At 35.8% G+C, this 13,051-nt stretch overlaps 1 long non-coding RNA gene across 1 annotated transcript; it reads left to right on the top strand.

Annotated features, from left to right (window-relative positions):
* Positions 1-5,259: 5,259 nt before the first annotated feature.
* Positions 5,260-5,567, top strand: LOC141340416 (uncharacterized). Its single transcript, XR_012356574.1, has 2 exons — positions 5,260-5,403; positions 5,494-5,567. It is a non-coding gene; the product is annotated as an uncharacterized lncRNA (long non-coding RNA).
* The last annotated feature ends 7,484 nt before the right edge of the window (positions 5,568-13,051 follow it).

Below are 13,051 nucleotides of genomic sequence, written 5' to 3'. Positions count from 1 at the left end.
AAAGAGAATGTTCCACAGAAGAAAAAGCAGTTCATAAGTGCAATCACATGAAAATATGGAAGTACATTTCAATTCAGCCTTTTTTTCTTTCAATTCTGGGTTTACATCTCATAGTTTTTCATCAGAATTCTCAGTTTTCATCTCACAATTAGTTTTTTCTCCACCAGTAAATTAAAAAAATGAAATAATTGTGACTTTTTGTCTTACAATTCTGGCTTTTGTTTTCAAAATTGCTCGTTTATGTCTTGGAATTCTGACTTTTTTTCTTAGAATTGTTAGAAAACAGTCTGTATTGTGAGATAAAAAGTCACAATTACGTTTATAATGTATTTATTTTGTTTGGGTTATGAAGTTGAAATAGATGATTATGATGATGAAAACATTTTGAATTTGAATATCAGGGTAAATTGAACTTATTTTGTCTTCTGGGAAACATGCGAGTATCTTCTGTAGCATCTGAAGGGCAGTACTAAATGAAACAAAATATGATATTTAGGCAAATTAAGAAAAATGTACAAATCTTCATTCTGTTCAAAAGTTTTCACCCCCGGCTCTTAATGCATTGTGTTTCCTTCTGAAGTGTCAGTGAGCGTTTGAACCTTCTGTAATAGTTGCTCATGAGTCCCTCAGTTGTCCTCAGTGTGAAAAGATGGATCTCAAAATCATACAGTCATTGTTGGAAAGGGTTCAAATACACAAAAATGCTGAAAAGCCAAAGAATTTGTGTGAATTTTTCTGAACAACAGCTGGCAGTTTAACTGTTCAGGACAATTTTGGGACTCATGAACTCATCACAAAACAAAAAACAGCTGTGGATCATTCAGGTAACAACAGATTATTAAAAATCAAGTGTATGTAAACTTTTGAACAGGGCTGTTTTTACAAATTCAACTATTATTTTTTATTGTGGACTATATGTAAACATCGTTTATGTGAAATATCTTATACTCTGCCATGGTCTTAATGCATTCTTTGCTTTTATAGGAATGCAAAGCTCATCAGGGCTGCAAACGTGTTTCAACAGCAGCCCACAAGCTGCTGATCACAGCTTTAGCTCCAGAGGCATTGACTGAACTTAACTATAGCATCAGACTCTTCGGTGATCCTCCCCCTCTCCTCCTCAGTGAGAGGTTACTCATGTTGCAGAGTGGTCATAATGAGAACATGCTGGAGATGCTTTGATGAGGTGGCCTTACTGCTGTATGCATGCATGCCCACATGGAAAGAACCTATATGAGGATATATGCGCATATATGAAACCTATATGCAGTATATATGCACATATACGATAATATATATGCGTATATATGCCACATATAGGCAAAATTGAGGTGCATATATGTGCATATACAGGCCATATAGGTCTCCTGTATTGCTTCTTTATATCCACATATAAGCCCTATATGTACATACAAGCCCACATGGAAAGAACCTATATGAGGATATATGTGCATATATGTACGCATATATGTACACATATATAAAATTGGCCGTTTTCCTATATTATATGTACATGCACATATATGTGCATATATGTACATATAATATAGGAAAACGGCCAATTTTATATATGTCACATATATTAAAAACCTATATCAAAACCTATATTAAAACATATATGTTTATATAGGTTCTTTCCGTGTGGGTGTGTGTGCCAGTGGGTGTTCCTAAAGCTGTAGGTGTATGTGTGTGTGCGTGTGTGTGTCTGTTCCTCTTCCTCTCTGAGTGACCCGCTGTTCCCAAGAAAGCTGACCTGACTGGGAAAACAAAAGCTGCACTCTTATTGACCCAATTCACACTGGTGCATAAATCTGATTGGGCGACAGGTTCTTTTACCTCGCACTTGTTGTAAAGAATGTGCGGTTTGAGTTCAACTTGAAAGAAACCGGAAATATTTTGTGATCACTCTTAAAAGGGTCTTTGTTTAATCTCATATAACTATGTTTACCCAAAGTGGTCAAGAAAGAGCATTCGCAATCCATAAGAATCTGAAGAATTGTCATGTCTTGCGCTCATTGGATGCGTCTTATCTCTATTCTGATTTTATGAGTCCGTTCTAACTGACAGCATACCAGACAGTGACAGACATATTTGAGAAGTGATTAACTTTTATGTGTGAGAAGCACTCTGCTCACAATGGACTTCACCTTATCCTTTGCATTGCACAAGCATGCCATGTAACCCCAAGTTAAAATTGCACTTTAGGTCATGCTTCTCTCAAGAGCACCGGTGACAAGTTCATCTGGAAGACAAATTAAGGTCGGAAGCATAGGAGGAACTCTGTACACATTGAAATTGTTCCCATTCAGAGTCAGGATCAGATTTGTTTCTTTTTTTGTTGACCCCCTTTTTAATGGCAGTTCAAACTTTCCTTAGTACCAACACAAGTAGCTTAGGTGATGTCATTTTTTTGTCTTAATATACAATATGCTATCCAAGTTTAACATGCAGAGACAATGATAGGTAAGGTTTTGTTGTGTTTCAGCCAACCTCACATAGAGACATTGACTTAATCAATGTTGTTATCTACGAACTTGGTTGACAGGGAAATTATTAGGAAACCTGTCTGAAATTGTTGTCATTATTTTTGGAAATCGGTTTGGTGATGTCAGAGTCAGCAAAAAAAAATTTAGTTTGGTGCCGCGATGGCGCAGATTTTACTCGCTTAACATTTAATAACAGTGATGGCAGTGATTTATTGTTAATCATCTGTCTGCCAACATGCTGGCAGAGATATCAAATAAAGACTACAAAAACAACACTCATCTAGCTTCATTAAAATATATCCATTATGGTTTTTTCTTCCTCACACAGGTTTCTGCAGTCTTGCAGATACAGCAAAAACGGTACCATTTTAATATATATTTAAACTATTTAAAATAACTGTTTTATATTTGAATAAATTTTAAAATGTAATTTATTTCTATGATCAAAGCTAATTTTTCAGCATCTCTACTCCAATCTTCAGTGTCACATGATCCTTCAGAAATCATTTTAATATGTTGATTTGCTGTTTAAGAATTTATTATTATCAATATTTAAAACAGTTGAGTACCTTTTTTCAGGATTCATTGATTAATAGAAAGAATCAAATATCAGTATTTATCTGAAATAAAAAGCTTTTGTAACATTATACTATTCGAATATTACAATGATCTCTGAAGGATCCTGTGACTGAAGTAATGATGCTAAAAATATCAGCTTTGAAATCACAGGAATAAATTACATTTTAAAATATATTCAAATAGAAAACAGTTATTTTAAATATTAGAAATATTGTACCGTCTTTGCTGTACTTTGGATCAAATAAATGCAGGCTTGGTCTTCTTAAAACATACATTCTTACTGTTCAAAAACTTTGCTTTGTTTGCACAAATAATGCAACAATTTAATTTCAAAAAGTAGTATTTGTTAATATAAGTATATAAGTTAATGCACTGTGAACTAGCATCAACAAATCAACAATTAAAATAATATTTGTATTAACGAACATTTATAAAAATGATTTAAAATATATATTGCTCATTGTTAGTTCATAGAATCTAATGCATTTACTAATGTAGAAATGGGTCTTGTTTTATTTGAAATCATGACTTGTTTCTCACAAGTAGAAAACAAACTCAAGAAAACTGCTTAAATAATAATAATAAATAGTCAAGTTCTTAAAGGGATAGTTTACCAAAAATGAAAATTCTGTCATTAATTACTGACCCTCATGTCAATCCAACCCCGTAAGACCTTTGTTCGTCTTCGGAACACAAATTAAGATATTTTTAATAAAATCCAAAAGCTTCTGACCCTGCATAGACAGCAACACAACTACCATATTCAAGGGACAGAAAGATAGTAAGGACATCGTTAAAATAGTTAATTTGACAGTGAACGCGCATCAAAGACTGACACCGAAGAGAAGAAATTTTCAAAGAAAGTTGTTATTTTTGCTTTCTTTGTGTGCAAAGTATTCTTATAGCTTCAGAAAACTAAGATTGATCCATTGATCTTTTTCGTGGCCTTGAACATGGTTCAGTTTTAATTAGTTAATTTGTGTTCTGAAGATGAAGTTCTTATGGGTGTGGAACGACATAAGGGTGACCAGTTAAAGGTTGTATCAGCGATTTCTAGCCTAAAACATAAAGTGTTTTTTTGGCATATCTCGGACCCTAGGCTGACCAGAGAGACGCGGTTTTTTCACAGACAATTTATGGGGCAGGCAGCGAGCGGATCGTGATGAAAGGTCAGCTGAATTTGACACTTTATGTTTCAGGCTAGAAATCGCTGATACAACCTTTAATGACAGAATTCATTTTTGGGTGAACTATCCCTTTAAGAAAAATACTTTTGTTATTTTGAGGTCACAAGTAGACAGAACAATGATGCAAATAATGCAAACAATATTCTTGGGTGACCTAGGTTGGTAAAATTTTAAATGAACTTAATCTGAACATACAATGCCACTGTACCGAACGAAACTTGCATATTTTGCTGATTATTGCTGCTAAAAATTGTCAATTATTGTCATTTTTTGGGATGTACTAATCGGTCGGACCAAAAAAAAAACATTTGAAGTACTATAAACTATAAAAGTTATAACAAATCAAGAAGAAGAGTGCAAAACTGTCTGAAGAACAAAAGGCGTTTGTGGTTGGCCAAACTGAAGCAGGATTTTCAGGGCAAGAATCTTGACAACATTCATGTTTGTTCTTATTTCCGGGTAGGTAGGTGAAATATTAGGCTAATATCCCAATTAATACTGCTCATATGTACCTTTACCACCCATTAACTTTAGTTTGTCAAAATATTGCATCCTTTCCTACCTACTAAGTCCTTCTCTTTAGAAGCTTCCACACATTTTAAAACATAAATTAGCAGAACAATGTTTTCAGTAGCTATCCATGCTGATTGTTTACATCCGAGTATCTCCTGTGTGACCAAATCATGAAGTAAATGCAAAACCAATTTGTTAACATAAGTATAGGTAATAGTAACTAATGTAACTAATTAATGTTAATAAATCCATCTTTTAATAATGTGAACTTTTAAATAAACAGTGACTAATATTAATAAATGCTAAACAAGACAAGAAAAAAATAATAATACATGGTCTCTTAGGGCTTCCGTACTTGACGCCGAGAGTTTACAGGGTGCCTACAGCGCAGGTAGGTGGGTTGTCCCATCAGCCCAGAAAGGCTTTAGGACCCAGAGGATTTCTCGTGAACTGTTCGTGTGGCCGCTGTCCTGCCGCTCCGTCTCCTTCATCAGTGCGCCTCACGGATCACTCTCATCAGCTGTTGCACCGGCGCAAGGGCTCCTCTAACTCTAGCGGGAAACTTTCATCCACCTTCCAACCAGGATCCCATGTAGCTGTCGGAACGGAACAGTTTTACAAACTGAAATGGCAAGAAGGTATAAGTGAGAAATGCACTTTAGAGAGAAGCTTTTTGGAAAATGATTAAGATGGACAAAACAAAAAACAATTGTGGTTCGTGGTTGCAGGTGTCTCGCGTTTCTGGAGCGGTTCCTCTGCTGCGTGTTCATTGCTCTGTCACCGGCTGCATCGCAGAGAAGAGGTAAGTACAGATCCATACGGGATGCGAGCTGGACCACTGGAACGTGTTTTGACTTTTTGGAAAGTCTAGAAATAGATACGTTATTATCAAACTTTATATTATATGTAGTGCAACGATAGTTCAAAGTCAGCAGAATGACAAGCGTGTAATGTCACTGTTTAAAGATCTATCTATCTATCTATCTATCTATCTATCTATCTATCTATCTATCTATCTATCTATCTATCTATCTATCTATCTATCTATCTGTTATAGGGCAACAATAAGGAATTTATTCAGCTTTTTCTGGCCATAAGTTGCAATTTGTCTATCTAAACAAACTTTCCAAACCTGTCTGTTTTTCTCTGGTGTACCTTATCAAAATATTTCAACAGGTTTAGATTTTTTTTACTTAGGTCTGTTTAATTTTCTTCTTTGTTGTGTTATTAAACGGAGACCATAGGCTAGAATTTGCTTACAGATTGTTTTCCTCCATCCAGCGTCTTTCTCAGTGATTTTGTGAGCATTAGCCTGGACTTGTTTGAAGTTTCTGCAGTGGTTTGTGGGATCTGCCTACACCAAACAGTAGTTTTCAAAGTTATGGAGTGTCTTCCAACATTTATCGTTTGACTTTGACTTCAGTTCCATTTAATTAAGAAAAGGTCTGTACAGCTGTCATGTGTGGCAGGGCTGAGAAACTGAGAACCTCTTTATAAATATTTGATTGACAGAGATCACTGTTGCTGTCATTACAATATAGGAGGATAATGGATAATGGACAGACTTGCATTGAAGTTTGGGTGTGCTGTCTGCCTTTTTAAAGGAGTGTTTCATCTCAAATAATAGATACACTGAAAGTCTGTGTTCCCTGGTTGGATTTGTAGATTTATGGGCAGTAGTAAATTCTTGATGTGCCAAATGATTTTAAAAAAGCTAATACAGAGATCAAGTGTTTACTGTGTGGCTCAATGCCTGTTTGATCATTTTATAGCTCTATATTTGAGAAAGAGTCGCTCTGAGACTGGCGTGTTGAGTCCAGACTGCCTCATAGTGAACCATCATTTTGTCCCTCTGTGACTGATCGTGGCCTGAGGCTGCACAGCATGCCGGAGGAGAACAGCTGTAAAAGGACACCCAACTGGGATATTTAATCGCTGAGCGAAATTACGCATTAAAAATCACAGCAAACAAGGCTTCCCACCTGCTGTATATGGATGCCTAAGCGATAGGAGGCAGGAAAGTCCTGTTGAGAGCTCTGCGATTGCAAGTAACAATACGCTTTTACCCAAAACAAAGCTTTCGCCGTGCTCTGATACCTGGAGACCAAATAACCTCAATGACCTGTTCTCTGTGCAGTGCTTTAGTTAGACTAACTTTTTAAGTTACAGACCTGATTGGCTTTATACAATACTTAAGTTAATACATTAGCAATAGAAAAAGCAAAGTTAGTTTGGACTTTGGTAATTTTTGGACAGTTATTTGATTGTTGATTCTTTATGATTAGTTACTATTGCATAAATATCTCATCTGTTTCTTGTTGGATTGATGATCTCATAGCATTTACATCCTCTCTGCATTAGTTTCAAAGAATAGCATCAACTTTGTGTTGCATTTCCATTACGGAATAATTTACTGTTGGAAACTTGTTGATGAGTTTAAAAAGGGTGGATTAAACATGATATGACATGATGACTTTAAATGCATGTTCTGATGCTAGATTTATGTTAACTGCCTAAACATGTTTCACTGAGTCCTTTGAACACCCACAGGCACTAACATATTTGTTAATCATATTTTAAAGTGAACGGAATGCCTTCGATTGCATGACACGGATAAAACGTAATCATTACAACTTAGTCCTTGAGTTTTCATTCACTTTATGCACAGATGATCTATGGTATGTTTGATGAAAGGGCGTGATCTGTGTGTGAAGCGTGACCTTTTAGCCAACAGCAGCATTCTTGAATGGAAGTGCTTTTTGTCATTATTATGATCAGTTTTTTTCTTTCCTGGAGCTTGGCAGTAAAAATCAACATCAACTTTCTTCGTGTGGACTGCAGCTTGGACATTTTTCCTTTGCATTACCTTTTTTTTTTTTTAGAAGAAACTAAAAGTGCAGAGGGATGTTTTTGATTCTGTTCTGGTTCAGCAACTTCTATGGTTTCAGAAATCCACCGATCCACTTATAGCTAGAGTCTTTTTCCCCACTCAGACTCTAGTGGGGGCCCGTTTCTCTGGCTGAGAAGTGTTGATTCAGAGATGTGAATTGGATTTTTCTTTAAACCACCTCTTCTTTTCAAGGAGACGGCATTATCCCGTGAGCTAAATGAGCTGTATTTAACCCACTTTGTGAGAATGGGAGCCCCTGGGATCAAGAGATGGCTAAAGTGTGTGTGTGTTTGTGTGTGTGAAAGAGAGAGAGGGTCAATGAGTGTTTGTGAGAGAGAATGTGAGTTTGTGCACTCCTCATGTACCTCATCAGTACAAAGAGTCTGGATTTGTAATTAAACTGAAGGCATTGTGATCTGGTAACAGTTGATGCAGACGATTTGCAAAGTTGTCAAGGAGACTAATAGCTCTAATTTATTTTTTCCACTCTTAAATTTTAAATAAAAGCATTCCAAACTTCTATCTTTTGCTATTGTGTGTGTTTTGATATGTGATCCTGGACCACAAAACCAGTGATAAGTAGCATGGGTATATTTGTAGCAATAGCCAACTATACATTGTATGCCAAAAATCATTAGGATATTGAGTAAAGATCATGTTCCATGAACATATCTTGTAAATTTCCTACTGTAAATATATTAAAACTTAATTTTTAATTAGTAATATGCATTGCTAAAGATTTCATTTGGACAACTTTAAAGGTCATTTGTCTCAGTATTTCGATTTTTTTTGCACCCTCAGATTCCAGATTTTCAAATAGTTGTATCTCAGCCAAATAGTGTCCTATCCTAACAAACAAAGCTTATTTATTCAACTTTCATAAAATGTATAAATCTCAATTTCAAAAAATGGACCTTTTATGACTAGTTTTGTGGTCCAGGGTCACATATGTAAATGTTCATAGTCAGTACTCCATGCGATGTTATCACAACATTAGTAATATATTAATAGTTCATAGGTTGCAGGAGAGATATTACAGATTTGTTTAAATTCAGCTTCTTTTTTAAACAAATTAAGGGTTAAATTTTTTCTCGAGTTCAGTGCTTCAGGACCGGTCACAACATTGTTTATCATCCAAAAGAAAACACAAATTGTTCAGATACTTGTCAGGCACAGGGAATATACTTCCTCTCCCACATCATTCAGCAATTATGTTGTTATATTTCATGATTAATGTGTTTAGTTAGTCAAATTGACCCAGCGGTGACCTAAAGTATATGCAATGAGCCATATCTCACACCTTGACATGAAAAATATATATCAAAGATTGAAAGTTCATGCATGCTGTGCTGCCCGTGGCTTTTTGCCTCACAAAATTTCAACATAGGCTTATTAGAAATACGTGCCTCTATATACATTTCTGCAAACCTGAAAAAAACGTACCTATATGTAGGAATCACTGCAGTTTCCAGTTGAAATGAACACTAGAGGCAGTAAGACTCTAACAACTTTTATTCCTTTTAACACAAATTAGGAGTTTTCACACAATTACTTACAGAATATCATATTATGGCTTCCTGCATGATTTAAAAATTTATATTTTGAATGCTGTCATGCATGAGTTTTCTTATTCAGTAGGTTTGCTTGGTAGCTCACGCGATACAGCGTTGCACTTGAGTGATGAAGAGCTCCAGTACAAACCCCATGAAACTGTGGTTCGACAAAACAGCTTGAATTCGCATAAGAAAGTTAAAATAGCACAGTTGCATCAACAAATGCGTTTTGATATCACTTTTGCATTTGTTAACACTCTGGTAGGTTTTAGGTTGGGTTTGGTGTAGGGGATATTTTCAACACGATAGAGCATTAACCTTTAGCAACACTCCCCAGATATGTGAATTCTGAACAGCCGCAATATTTACCCCAAACAGTGGAATAAAAATGCAGTAATACGTGCCTGTAGCAACGTAATAAAAACAGGCCACAGTCACTTATTGAACGTGGAAATTTCCCTTTGAAACCGCCACGAAACATGCAGTAAGGTACATGATTATGGTGTTGCAGAAATGTATATAAAGTCATGTATTTTCAGTAAGCGGTTGCAAAATGTAAAATCTACATATGCAAGACACACTGAGACTTTATTGTTTGGAACAATCTAGCAAAGTTATCTAACATTGTGGTGTTCAAGCTATTCATTTTATGGTGATCTAGGGTCTTGGGTAGATATGAAGTCACAATAGTCAAAATAAACTCTCTTTTTTGTTCATTTGACAAGCAGTTATCAACCAATGATATCAAAATGGCCAAATAATTATCTGTCTTATCACTAGTCTAGCAGATTTGCTTTAAATAGATGCATGTTTTGAAAATGTGATACTCCAGGATGCCAGCTAAAAGGGTGGGGACGGCACTGATGAATGGGAACTGACTGCGACACATCTGTGTTTTACAGCACAGTGTCGTAATCTATTCACAGTAATCCTGCAAGAACAGAGGGTACCGCTAGCATTCGGTGACAGGAATGGAAACATATGTTTCTCCTTAATGCTTGTCATTTTTACTTTACCACACAATAGTTTGGAGGGTTCAAAGGGTGTGCATTCTAATAGCATGTGTAACGTCCGAGATCTAGAGCAGATGAGATCAGGAGTGTTGTATTTGTAGCAGGTATGTAGGTTATGGTTTTGTTTGATACTTAAAATTAGAATCCAGTTTGTTAGTGTTTACTCTTCATCAGAAAATCCAGGATATAGATGAGCTTGTTTCTTCATCGGAACATATTTGGAGAAATTCAGCATTACGTCACTTGCTCACAAATAGATCGTCTGCAGTGATGAATGGATGCTGTCAGAATGAAAGTTCAAACAGCTGATAAAAACATCACAATAATCCACAAGTACATGACTCCAGTCCATTGATTAATGTTTGTACTTGTAATTAAAAAAAAAAAAAAAAATTAAAATGTTTTAAACTTTAAGCCTTTGCTTCCGGGTAAAAAATACTGCTTTCTCCCGTGAAAAAGTCATCTAGATTGAGCTCTGTTTACAAGCAGAAGCAGTCCAAAAACAGTCCTAAACAAACATGTTAATGGATTTTGATGTGAGAGGAAAACATGGAATGGACTTTTACATTGGATCAAGTTATGTCTTAATGAAGGATTTGTTTCTTACAAACACAGCTTTTCACAAGATGTGAATTGGTGGACTGGATCTTGTCCTTTACTTGTTTTGATTGTTCGATTATTGTGATGTTTTTATCAGCTGTTTGCACTCTCTTTCTGATGGCAGCCATTCACTACAGAGGATCCAAACACAAACTCAAATGCATCTAGGATAGCCTGAGGATGAGAAATTTAAACAGGATTTAATTTTTGGTGAACTGTTCATTTAAGCAACAAGCAGGTTAAGCAAGACCTGTAGGTCATGTTTTTTTTTTTGTCTTTTTTGTCAGCTGGATCACTGTTTAAAATGGTTTCTTTAACTTTATTGGGTCACAAAGTTGGATTTGCTCTTTGTTTGCTTGGCACAATGAGCTATCAGCTGTTCCACAAGTGCATTTGTGTCCTCTCAATAAAAGCAGGTGTGTGCTGTGGCCATTCATGAGGTCAAAGCTGAAAGGTCTCTCATTTTGGTCCAGTGCCATAAATGCATCTCTGTCTAAATGATGTCTTCCTGAGACAATTAGATCTATTCTAAGTGGTGATTTAGTGATCTTCAAAGCTTTTCGAGCCTTAAACCACAATTGAATTCTAGATGATATTTGCAAACATGTACTACCGGCTCACGCCACTAGATATTAGCTTTGATGTGAATTTGCTGTAGCGTGTCCTCTTCCTTTTCAGGGTGAGGCTATAAGCGCTAGCAGCTGTTGTTTGTATTTTTTTTTTGTCTGTCCTTGGTGTCTGAACCTCTTGCTCTCACACTGAGCAAAGCAATTCAGTGCCAAAAAACCAATAGGAAAACCATAATTACAGCTCTTGGGTCATGAAAGGACGATTTGTAATACTCTTTATGGCCTGCACCCTACTATCACCATGGCTAATAGGCCACTGAGCAGCCTCTTAGTGCTCCTGAAGTCCTTCCTGCCCAGGTTGAAACCCTTACTTTTTTCACTCCCTTTACCTGTAATTGTGGTGGCTGTTTAACTATGTAGCGTTATTTGACAAATGACAGGCCTATGGGTTTTGTACACATCTCAAATTCCCCCCGAAAATGCACGTGTGGTTTAAAGGCGTTAAAGGCAAATAGGAAAAGTTGACTTTTGGTGAAACTGCATTATGCGACATAGACTCTGTGTGTACTTTTAGTGTAAGGTGCATTGTGTTATAGATGATAGATTGACTTCCTATTTGGGTTTTGCGAATAGCGTCTTGCTTTTGCAGCTGCTGTGGAAGAAGATTGTGTTGATAAGGAGGGGTAGACGGGTGGGGATGTGGACAACTGCGTGTTATCTTTATTACTGTCTGTTGTGATCAGTGTAAATTTACACTTCAGTGGATCTGAGGCAGATAGAAGAGATTTTTTGCCTGACACTTGTGAGCCAGGGGGAATGATGGTTGGGAGATATCTTGTCCATTATTTAATGCAACTTTGACTAAATAAATACTATTGCAAGGATGCATTCAATTCTATTTTTATGTTGTTACAAAAATATATATTTTCAATAAATGCTTTTCTTTAGAAATTTCTGTTTATCTGAGAATACTAGAAAAAGTCCACAAGATATTCGACTGCACAACCATTTTTAAGATTGTTAAAAAAAATAAGTTTTCTGAAAAACTAAATCAGCATAGTCAAATGATTTCACATTGGTCATATGACACTGAAGATTAGAATAATGGCTGCAAAACATTCAGCTTTGCTGTCGGGAAAAATTATATTACAAAAATGCTGAAACTATATTTTTGATCAAATGCCAAAAATCGTTCCGATATTAAGTAAAGATCATGTTCCATGAAGTATTTTGTAAATTTCCTACCGTAAATATATCATAACTTAATTTTTGATTAGTAATATGCATTGCTAAGAACTTAATTTGGACATCTTTAAAGGCGATTTCCTCAATATTTAGATTTTTTTTGCACCCCACCTTCTAGATTTTCAAATAGTTGTATCTCAGCCAAATATTGTCCTATCCTAACAAACCATACAGTACATCAATGGAAAGCTTGATAAGATGATACAATTTACCCTTATGACTGGTTTTGTGGTCCAGGGTCACATATAACAATGTTATGGCTATTGTTATATATAACAGTAATTTTATTTTTTAGAACTCTCAAATTGAGTCTGATTGTACAGTTTTTTTTTTTCAAACTGGTAATTAACCTACAAGCCAACTTAAAAAAATGTCTCTAATTACACTCATTTTTCATTTTCTGTCTTCTAAATGAC

This window comes from Garra rufa, chromosome 8 (genome assembly GCF_049309525.1).
Source record: "Garra rufa chromosome 8, GarRuf1.0, whole genome shotgun sequence".
Taxonomy (NCBI): Eukaryota; Metazoa; Chordata; class Actinopteri; order Cypriniformes; family Cyprinidae; genus Garra; species Garra rufa.
This window is presented reverse-complemented; position numbering and strand designations above follow the sequence as displayed.